Below are 10688 nucleotides of genomic sequence, written 5' to 3' on the forward strand. Positions count from 1 at the left end.
AGGAATCCTCTTGTCTCCACCTACCAGCACTGAGGTTATAGGCAAGTGGTGTGGCCACATGTGGCTTTCTATGTGGGTGGTGGGGATTCGAACTGAGACCTCATGTTCACACAGAAAGTGCTCTCACCACTGAGCCATCTTTCCCACCCAAATACACACCCGTTAACCAATGCTGAATTTGCATTATGGCTTTATTATCTCTCAGTCATTTTTGGGTTATTTTTCACTAAGTTCCCATATTGGTTGGTATCTTCATGGCTTTAAATCTAGCTTTGCCACTTACTCCCTATGTAGCTGTAAATTCTCTGTGCCTTGGTTTTCCTTATCTAAATGAGCACGCTAACAGTAGCATTTCTATCAGTCTTGTTGTGGGAATGAAATGAATATGTGTGAACAGTGGCTGCCATCTAACATACACTGTAGAGGTGTCAGCTGTAGGGATCTGAAACTTTTCCACACTCCTCAAACTATACCCCTTGTCCTGACCCTCTGTACTCAGAGAAGTTAGTTGTTGTTGCCATCTCTTCATTACTAAGAAATGAGAGGCCTCAGGCTAGGGAAAATGGCTCAATTGAGCGAGTGTTTGTCTAACTTATATGAAGCCCTGGGTCCATCCCCGGAACTGCACAAAACCTGCATGGTGGTTCACACCCTGTAATTCAATCACAAGGAAGCTGGAAACAGGATGATTAGAAATTCAAAGTCATTTTTGACTATGTAGTGAGTTTGGAGGCCATTCTGAACTACTTGAGAAGCTGTCTATATGAAAGAACAAAAGAAAAGACGGAAAGAAGAAAAAAGGAAGGAAGGAAGAAAGGAAGAAATGTGTGGTGATTTGAATAAAGAAGAATGACCCCCATAGACTCATATATTCGAATGCTCAGTCACCAGGGAGTGACACTCTTTGAAAGGATTAGAAGGATTAGGAGGTGTGGCTTTGTTGGAGGAATTGAGTCACTGGGGGTGGGCTGTGAGGTTTCAAAAGCCCATGCCAGGCCAGTGTCTCTTTCTAGGCCTGTAGATCAGGGTGTGGCTCTCCACTACTGTTACAGTGCCATATCTGCATGTCCCTGCCATGATGATAATGGACTAAAGTTCTGTAACTGTAAGCCCTCCCCCCCAATTAAGTGTTTTCTTTAAAGCATTTAAAGCATTGGTGGTGGTGTCTCCTCACAGCAATAAAACAGTGACTAGGACAACAGGGAAGGAAAAAGATGAGGAGAACCTCTGTTACAAATGACAGAAACCCCACTGTACACTTTTCTATTTCACAAATGCTTATCTCTTCCTTGCAGCCTCCAAAGGCACAGAGCCCCTCCTGTCAGTCCTCACCTCCCTCTGTGGACTTGGTCCCACATTTGATTCTAAATCAGGATCTGTGTTTTATCCTGTCCTGTGGGCTCCTTTTCTTTATAAATACAAAGTGGAAAAAAAACACAAAGAAATCACAATTACTAGAAATTGCTTATGCTTTTACCTAATTGCTTTCTTCTTCAACCCTTCTCTAAAATGATCTGTTTATCTGTCAGCTTCATTGCCTTATTCCTTGGTTTCAAAACCTTCTGGAAGAATCCATGTCCTCCAGAAAGAACTTTCTCTCTTCAGCCAGGACCTGGAGCTGCTATGATTTGGTTATCTCCTAGTAGCATAGCCAAGGTACTACTGGGAGGTGATGGAACCTCTAGAACGTGAGAATCGAGTGCCATGTTCCTGGGAGCATGCCCGTGAAGAGTCTATCTAGTGCAACCTGAATGCCCCTTCATCTCTCTCCTTAATTCACAGATACCATGGGGTGAGTAACTCTGTTTTCCACCATCCCTCCATGAGCCTCAAAACAATGAGGCCAGGCAACCAAGGTCTGAAATGTCTGAAATCAGGAGCCAAATTAAACCCTTCTCCTTGAATAAATAATCTCAGGTTTTCATTATATTCATGTTCTCAGTGTTAATCTTGATCATCAAGTTGATTGGACCTGGAATCAACTAAGAGACACACCTCTGGGTAGGGCTAGGAGGGCATTTCAGGAAGGATTAATTGAGAGTACAAGACAAAAATAAAAGAGCATGGTGATGCTTGTGTGTAACCCTTATAATGGGGGGCACTTTCTATAATGGTCCTGGTCTGAGGCAAAAGTTGGCTTATCTTTGCTTCTCCCTGCTGATGTTGCCTTCTGCTCATACTGATTCCTTAAGCCTCCCAGTGAAGGAAGACCAGTGTCTCTCTAGGACTCCTCCTGGCCTTGGGCACCAGGCTGGAGCAGCTGAAGCATGTAACTTCACAGACTGAATGGCTACTGATTCACAGCTCCAGTGAAGACACTGTTGGAAGAGCACCTGCATCATGTAAGCCAGTCTGATGAACAGCCTCTGGAATAGATTTTCATCCTGTTGGCTATGTTCCTCCACAGAACCTGTGGTAACACAGCTGGAAGCTGCCTACCCCTGGCTCATCATTCTCTCTCATAATTGACCTAGAACCATTCTTCCCCACTCCTTTCTTGCTCCTAGAAGCCTTTGTCATCTCTGACTTTTTCTACCTTATTTTTTGTTTCTTTCTGGTAAAATTCTACTCTTTATTCAGGCCCCTGATTCAGTGTTTTCTGTCCAGGAAAAACCTTCTAACTGACTGTTCTCAGCAGCAGCAGCTTCCTGGGCTCAGGAACATTGAATTCGCTCCTAGTAAAGCATTCATCTCTTCTGAACACGCCTACAAAGTCATATTTACTTGGCTCTCTGGATTCAGCAAGCCTGAGAAGTGGTAGGCTGACAGGGTAGCTGCCCACCAGGGTTTGAATAGGTTTGAATAGGTGTTTAATTTACATATGATAACCAGTACATAATCTCAGTTTGTCTCCTGAACAGGGCATTCCTGGGAGATTATCTTGCAGGGTGGAGTGGAGGGTGTGTGGGTGTGTGGGGTCTATCCAGCCACATTTTGTTGCCTTTCCTACCTGAGACCCTGTCTTAAACAACAATAAAACCAAACTTTGCCTTATATTGCAAACATTTTCTTGTCATTTCTCAGGCTTCAAAAGCATGATTTTTGTTTTATTTAATTATTAATTAACTAATTTGACATAAGGTCTCATGTAGCCTAGGCTAGCCTTAAAGTTGATATGTAGCCATAAAGTTGATTTGAACTTTTAAATCCTTATTTTAAAACTACACAATAATAATAATAATAATGATAATAATAATTATTATTGTAAATAAATCAAAGAAATGCATGTACTAGAAAGAGAAAAACTTATCTACTCTAATGTCATTTCCCAGAGAGAACTGCAATTGAACAGCTTGAGATAACACACACACACACACACACACACACACACACACACACACACACACCTACCTCTTGGTGAAGTCTCTAAATTTAAATTTCAAAGCAAATAATTAAATTGGCTTGATTTCTACTACTAGTTTCTCCTAAAAATGATTTGGCATTTTCTGTATGGTTTTTGCATGGGTACATGCTCCTATGTGCACATGTGTATGGAGGCCAAAGGACAAGTTTAGTTGTCATTCCTTGGGAGCGATCCAGCTTGGTTTTTATTGTTGATTGCTTTCTTTTCTTTCAAAAATGTATTTATTATTGTTGTGCATGTGTGTGTATGTGTGTGTGTGAGCATGAGCATGTGCATTTCATAGTACACTCATGAAAGTCAGAGGAAAGCATACATTAGTCAGTTCTCTCCTCCCAGCAGTGCCAGGGATCAAACTTGGGTTTGCAGGCTCAGCAGCAAGTGCTATTAGCTCTGAGCCATCTCACTGACCAATGCTTTATTTCATTGAGGCAATGTCTCTCTCTGATGTGAAACTCTAGCAAGTAGGCTTGCTGTCTGGTAAGTGAATCACAAAGATCTCCTGTTTCCCAGTCCCCAGTTTACAAATGCAAGATGCCATTCTGTAATTTTTAATGTGGGTTCTGGGGATTAAACTTCTGTCATCACAATGACCCAGCAAACACTTACCCCACAGAGACCGCCCCCCACATTCTGGGTACTTTTCCTTCTTGATTGAAAATGGTATACTTACATGGCAGGGGAATATCATGGTCACAAAAGTGGCTTTGCCAGGATGAGGTGTCTCCATTGTACTCAGCATGTATTGACTCTTGTGATTTTCCTAAATTTGGGAAACTTGACTACATAATTTGTGGTAGTAGCACTTTGTTCAATATAACAAAAGAAAACAAAGGGGAAAGGCACAACTTATTACAGCTGGTTAATCTTCCATTATTGGGCATCTCCACTGTTTAGCCATTTTTATTTTGTAAATATTGCTGAAATGACTGTTTGGATAAGAAGTGCAGGTCTTAGGGATGCTTGCAGATATTAATCAAGGTCTTAGTTGTAGTAGTATCCTTGGCTTTGTTTTCATCTTGGTTCCCACCTCTTCCCTTCAGTGGGTCTCTCAGGCCACATTTGTGTCATGTGCACCCAGCAGTGGTAGTGTGGGTCCCTGAGACAAAGGCCCTTTGCCTTTGGCTGTGACTTAGCCAGGTCAGTTTTCTATAGGAAAAATTGTGGGGAACTCAGCATTATAGAACCTGTTCATTGTTCACTGTGAGTTCTGGGCTGGAGTAGGAGCTTTCCTCTCTGAAGTGGAAGTATCCTGTCTCCATTGTAACTGGATGGCAGAAATGAAGATATTTTAAAGAGACACTTGTGCCCTCAATCTGACCATCAGATTGAAACAATGAACCTCTCCAAAATGAGAATTTCCCTAGGAATCTCATGCTGGGAGAAGGAAAAAGGCACCAGAGAGGAATTTTCTCCCAGAAAGAGGATTCATACAGTTCGAACAACTTGCCAGACTACCTTAAGGCTACCAGACTACCTTAAGGCTGAAGCCAGGACAATGATGGGTCAGTGACAAACAGGCCCATACCTCAACCAGATGGGTTAGGTGTATAAGCTCTTGGCCCTCTATTTAAGCACTAATCTTATTTCAGAACCTCAAAGATTGACAGGAAGGGGGTCAGTGGACTCTTTGTCCCTCTTCCCAATGTGGTCATATTGCACACACCTCCCTTTCCTGCTTTGTGTTATCAATTTGGATCTTTTCATTGGCTTCTTGAGGATGGATAGTCACACTTGACTTCTTGGAGTATAGAATGTGATCGCATGAAGACTGCTAATGGTCACAGTAGCAAGGAAAACTGTAGCTGTAGGTAGGAAGTTTATCAGGGTGGTTAGAGGTAGACCATGCACTGGGGTGCAATTCAGTGCTAAAGCTCTTGCTTAGCACGTGCAAGGCATTGAGTGGTCCACAGCACTAAAACCAGGGAAAGGGCGGGATACAGTGTCTGCAAACATCCTGAAAGGACTGGTCAGTGCTCCTGGGAAGGTCAGACCAGCTGCAAAGAGACAGCAAGGACAGACATTCACCAGAGGTGTCAAGGCTGAAGGCTTTTAGAGTATGTGCCTCCTCCACACAATAGGGAAGCATGCTTCCAGAGAAAAGGGCAGAGCAGGGTCATAGTTCACCAGGGATGAGCTAGAAGTGATGTCCGTATCAGAAGAGCAGAGACAAGGGAGGAACTTGGCTTCCAGATGACTTCAGCCAATATGTGTCTAATCCAGGCAAGATTCTCAGCAGGCATTCCCCATTCACTCAAGCTTGAGGCAGGGCAATGGGGGAAATGTTCAGTCTGGAAGGGAAAGAAGAAAGCATGGAAGAGAAAGATGGCTTCTCCTTCACAAACACAACTGGGAGTTGACCACAGCAGACGCCCAGAACTAAGGCTCTTCAAAGTCTCTAACCCTCGGGGTTGGACACTGCGTCAATCAAGATTCAGTAAAAGGAACAGAACACTGTCTGTGTATGCATGCATGCATGTATGTATGTGTGGGATAGATTTAAGCTAGGGGCTAATCAGGTCATACTTGCTTGAAGCCTATTAACTACCGGCAAGAACCTTACAGAGAGGCCATCTGTAAATATGTACCAGGCCTCCAGGAAAGAAAAGTTAAATGTCAGGCAAGATGCTGCTCAAGCTAGGTCCTCTCTGTCTCCATCATCATAGTTGATCCTAGAATCCCCAGGTGTCTGGATTCCAGGGAAATGGACAGACACCAATCTCTCTTGCCTCAAGTTTACAGACTTCCAGTTGCCAGAGGCCATTGGGGCAGAGAGTTATGGTACATCCCTCACCTGTATGTGAATACACCTCAACTCAAGGTGCCTGTTCCCTGCCTTATAATGAATATCTCTCATCTAAGAGCATCCTCCTTCACACTTCCCCCACATCCTCTGAATCACACATTAACAAGATTCCTTCTTCCCTTCCTCCCAGATGCAAGACACGTTCTCTCCTTCTCCACAGCACTAAGATAGACTTCTTGCTCTTCTGACCAGTCTGAAATCCTTTCCTTTCTTTTTCACCATGCCATACGCTCTCTGGTGTTAACTAAATCTGCAGTACATTCTGTAATTATGTAGAATAGAAAATGGGAACGAGAAAGAGGTACTGGGAACCTGGCTGAGCATAACCCTTGTCAGTGCTGATGGTGTGGACATCCTGCAGAAGCTGAGGACCTCCTTTAGAGAGTGAAGCATGACGCTACCTAGGAGCTATGGTGAGGAACAACGATCCAGGGGGACAGTTCGATTGCAGGCTCAGTGGCTGCCTTCCATGGGGAGCAGATCCAACAGAAAATGGAGAACTCACATGTGAGCTACAGAACACCTGCTATCTCCCTGCTGTGTACAAATTTCCTGTGAGACTCTCTCTCTCTTGTCTCCCTAGCCAGAAACACAGAAGGGAAGAAGTTCTGGAAAACTGCAACTCTGTGTGACCAGGTTGGTGTAACACAAAGCAGCCACAAGCCACTTCTCATGCTCTCCGATTTTACATTTACTTTAAAAAGTGTGTGTGTGTGTGTGTGTGTGTGTGTGTGTGTGTGTGTGTGTGTCTGTATGGGATGAGGATGGGCACTGTACATATGAGTCAGGTGCCTTAGAGACCAGAGGAAGGCATCAGATCCCCTGGAGCTAGAGTTACTGGTGGTTGTGAGCTGCCCACCATGGGTGCTGGGAACTGAACTCAGGACCTCTGCAAGAACAATATCCATTAAGCCATGTCTCCAGATCCTCAGTTCTCTTTTTGACAGCTTTCTACACATACTTCTAGAAGCCATACTAGATGTCCAAATACATGCAGTAAAATTGTTATACACCCACTTAACATAATGCTAACTCTCTTCTGAAGATGTATATTGTTGGTTTTGTTTGAGTGATACTTTTCTCCAGGAGATTCATACTCTCATTTTTATATCTTGTACCTTCAATAGTGAGATACAAAGTTAAACCTATGGACATATTTCATATCAGATGATAATGAGGACAAAGAAAGAAATAAAAAATAATTGACAATGAGGAGACATCCATGATACCCCACCAATCCCTGAGGAGATGCTACAGTCAACTAATGGGGGGTGGGAGAGACATTTCCCTCAGTGGTGTAGTCACTGCTAAGTTGCTCCTGCTCCTGAAAATATTACCACTCCCAAATCACACTCCTATAAGTAGCCCTGCTGAACACTCAGTGGTCCACACAATAAAACAAGGGGATTCATTGGGAAAGAAGAAGGGGGCTCATTGGGAAGGAGGAAGGGGGTCAGTGGATGTGGGTGGGGACAAGAGAGTGAATATGATCAAAATATTTGTGATCAAAATATGACCAAGATATTGGTGTATGAGAATGTCACAATGAAAGTCATTATTATGAACAATTAAAATAGGGACTAAATGTGGATAGTTATGGTTCCTTAAGAAGCAGGTCACTGGGATGTCCATAGTATTTACCTTTTTTTTGCCACTATTCACTTCTAAGTCCCTCTGTCTTCAACAGGTTGACTTCATATAGCAGGAGGAGAGTTTTAATTTGATCAGCTGTGGTGGATCATGCAGTTGTTTTGTGCTCCCGGATAAACTTTTGAAAACAGTTAATTAGATGGGGGTTATAGTGAGTAAGATGAGACCAAAGATTAAGGGACTAAGTCAGGGCCCTAGGTAGTGTAACCATTGTCCTAATGTGGACCCAGTGGCAACAGTGATTTGATCCAGGAGAAACATCCACAAACAGTTAAAAGACAGGGTAAAAACTAAGTATGAAGATATTAAAGAGGAAAGGAGTGATCAAGGGGAGGAGCTGGAATGGGAGGGGACTCTATAAACTGACAACATGACCACTCCCTGGTATAGTTAAGGGGAAGGTTTTTGTTGTAGATAGAGAGACCAGCCAGAGCATCTGGGAGAGTCCAGAGCAGAGAGAGGAAGTAGTAGACTGAACATGGCCAGAGCACTGGGCCTGGCCATGAGAGAAACAGAAGCATAGCAGACACAGACAGACAGATAGGCAGGCAGGCAGACAGACACACAGAGGTGGTGAGGACATAGAGAAAGAAACAGAGAGAGGGAGGGTGAGAAATAGAGGGAGACACAGAGAGAGACTGAAGAGAGAGAGAGAGAGAGAGAGAGAGAGAGAGAGAGAGAGAGAGAGAGAGAGAAGAGAATAGCAGGGTTATAAGGAGAATGAGTAGCTAGGGGAAGAAAGCCTATAAGCTGGAGGGAGTTTAGGGTTGGGGAGGAGGTGAGGTCTAGGATGCCAGCATGGACTCTGAAATATATAATAAGTACTTGAGGGAGCCTGGAGGCCAGCATGCACTTTGGTATGCTAATAGGCACCACAGATAGCCATTTGTCCACTCTGCCTTTAGAATTTGGAGAAATGGAGCTCCCTTTGGACCTGACAGGACTCCCAAAACCCATCCATAGAAGCAGGCTTGTTAATGGTTTTTTTTTTTTTTTGGTCTGGTCCCCATCTCAAACCAGTTTGGATCTGTTGGTTTGAAAGCAGCAATGTCCCTGGAGGAGGCCACAAAACCCATCCTTAGCAGTTGTCAGATGATGTAGTCCTCTTTTATTTTGGAGTACCACAGCAGCCTAAGAATGGAGTCCACACCGAAGGATGTTACACTGACCTAAAATTTCTCCGAAGTTTTCTGAGAGTTAGTGAGACAGTGAGGTTAACTGAAGCAAGGAAGCCCCGCAGTCCACCCTTTTCAGTTCTCAGTCCTGAGAAAATGCAAGAGTGATAGGATGATGATGGCTCAGTAGTGCCCTTTTCAGAAGTCACCTGAACTGCTGTTACAGTTTGGGGGCCCTCTAACTGTTTTGTAGTTTGAAAAGGGGGACATAGAATAGGCAGCAGCTAGAGTCACTCAGAGGAAGGGTGATCTAAAGGGCCACAATAAAACCTAACAGATGACAAAGATCTAGTACATGAGACAGCCTTGGGATGACAGCATGCATCCTTGGAGTGTGTTACATGAGGGAGGTGGCATCTGTGACATACAAGTGAGACTGTCAGGACTCCCACGGTTCCTACTGAGAGTGTAGTTAAGGAAAAAGGGCAGTTTGTCCTTACTAGAGGAAGGGCACAGGCAAGAAAACTATCTAAAGGATGCTCAGCAGGCTTTGTCAGAGGTGTTAGCAGAACTGATGACTTTTGACATGGTTGTCCATTCCAAGATGTAAGGCTGTTGGTTTGGTGGAAGAACTTGAGCCAATTTTCACTGGCCAGTGTAAGTTCAGAGTCAGCTATCAAGTCTCCTCTTGTACAGCTTCGTGGGGGAACATTAAGAGACAAAGTTAATGAGAAAAAGTTTTAACATCCTGATTACCATAAGTTTTGTTTAGTAAGGTGCATGTAATTGCACAACTATCTAGACCATGTACCAGCATTTTGCAGAAGGATAAGGTAACTACAATTAACTGTTTGTGACTTCAGACTCCTTTGTAAGCAACAAGCACCTGGAAGCTTTCCAGAAGAAGTCAGTTAAATCCAGCTTTAATTGACAATTAACAGAGAACTAGAATCCCATTAGGTCCTTTTTATAGGATTATCTAGCAAAGTCCCAAGGACACCCCTTGGATATCCTGAGTACCTTCCCAGACCTGTGAGTTTGATGACAGAATATCTGGCAGCCCCTTTAATCAGGGAACAGGGGTGGCTAGGGCACAGAAGGACTCATTATAGCTGTGAGAAGAACTCTTCCAGAAAGAGGTAGTGTCCTGTAATTGGTAAGCACAGCTTTTAGGTTTGGCCTCAGTATTTAGGAAGAGAGGCTTGTTTTTCTCAGCTATGGATAGACACTGCAGTGCTGGAGTAAGCCAAGATCTTGTCCTATATCTGAGAGATAGCAGAAAGAGAGTCATTAGTGAGAAATAGTTGTTCAAATAACATTTTATGTGGTTAAGTATAACATCTGAGGACTGTGGTCCCCTGAACTGTTAAATAATCATACAGTCACTTTAATCTTGGTTATACTTTTCTGCCAAGTGCTTGAGACCATGTAGGTAGGCAAAATCAAATTTTCTTTTTTTGTGCTGCCAAGATCAGTTGAGGATTTGGTCCTTAGGGGTCAACTGGGTGTGGGGGAACCTCTGTCTTTCCTGGTCTTTCTTTTACAGTTCGTCCATCTGTGTGAGGACAAGTCAGAGGCCTTGCTTGTAAAACATTGTGTGTATCATCTGAGTGTGTGTGCATGCAGGCACCCAGGCTCCATGCTGTCTGTGTGGAGGTCAGAGGATAAACTTGGGCGTTGGTCCTCACCCTTCACATTATTTGAGACAGAGTCCCTTTGTTATTTGTTTGGCTATCAGGTTCTCATGTCCCTGTGT

General features: G+C 43.6%; 1 pseudogene; it reads left to right on the top strand.

Annotated features, from left to right (window-relative positions):
- The first annotated feature begins 4026 nt into the window (after window positions 1-4026).
- LOC113833576 lies at window positions 4027-4174 on the top strand (annotated as a pseudogene).
- Window positions 4175-10688: the final 6514 nt, after the last annotated feature.

Source organism: Cricetulus griseus, chromosome 5, assembly GCF_003668045.3.
Source record: "Cricetulus griseus strain 17A/GY chromosome 5, alternate assembly CriGri-PICRH-1.0, whole genome shotgun sequence".
Classification (NCBI taxonomy): Eukaryota; Metazoa; Chordata; class Mammalia; order Rodentia; family Cricetidae; genus Cricetulus; species Cricetulus griseus.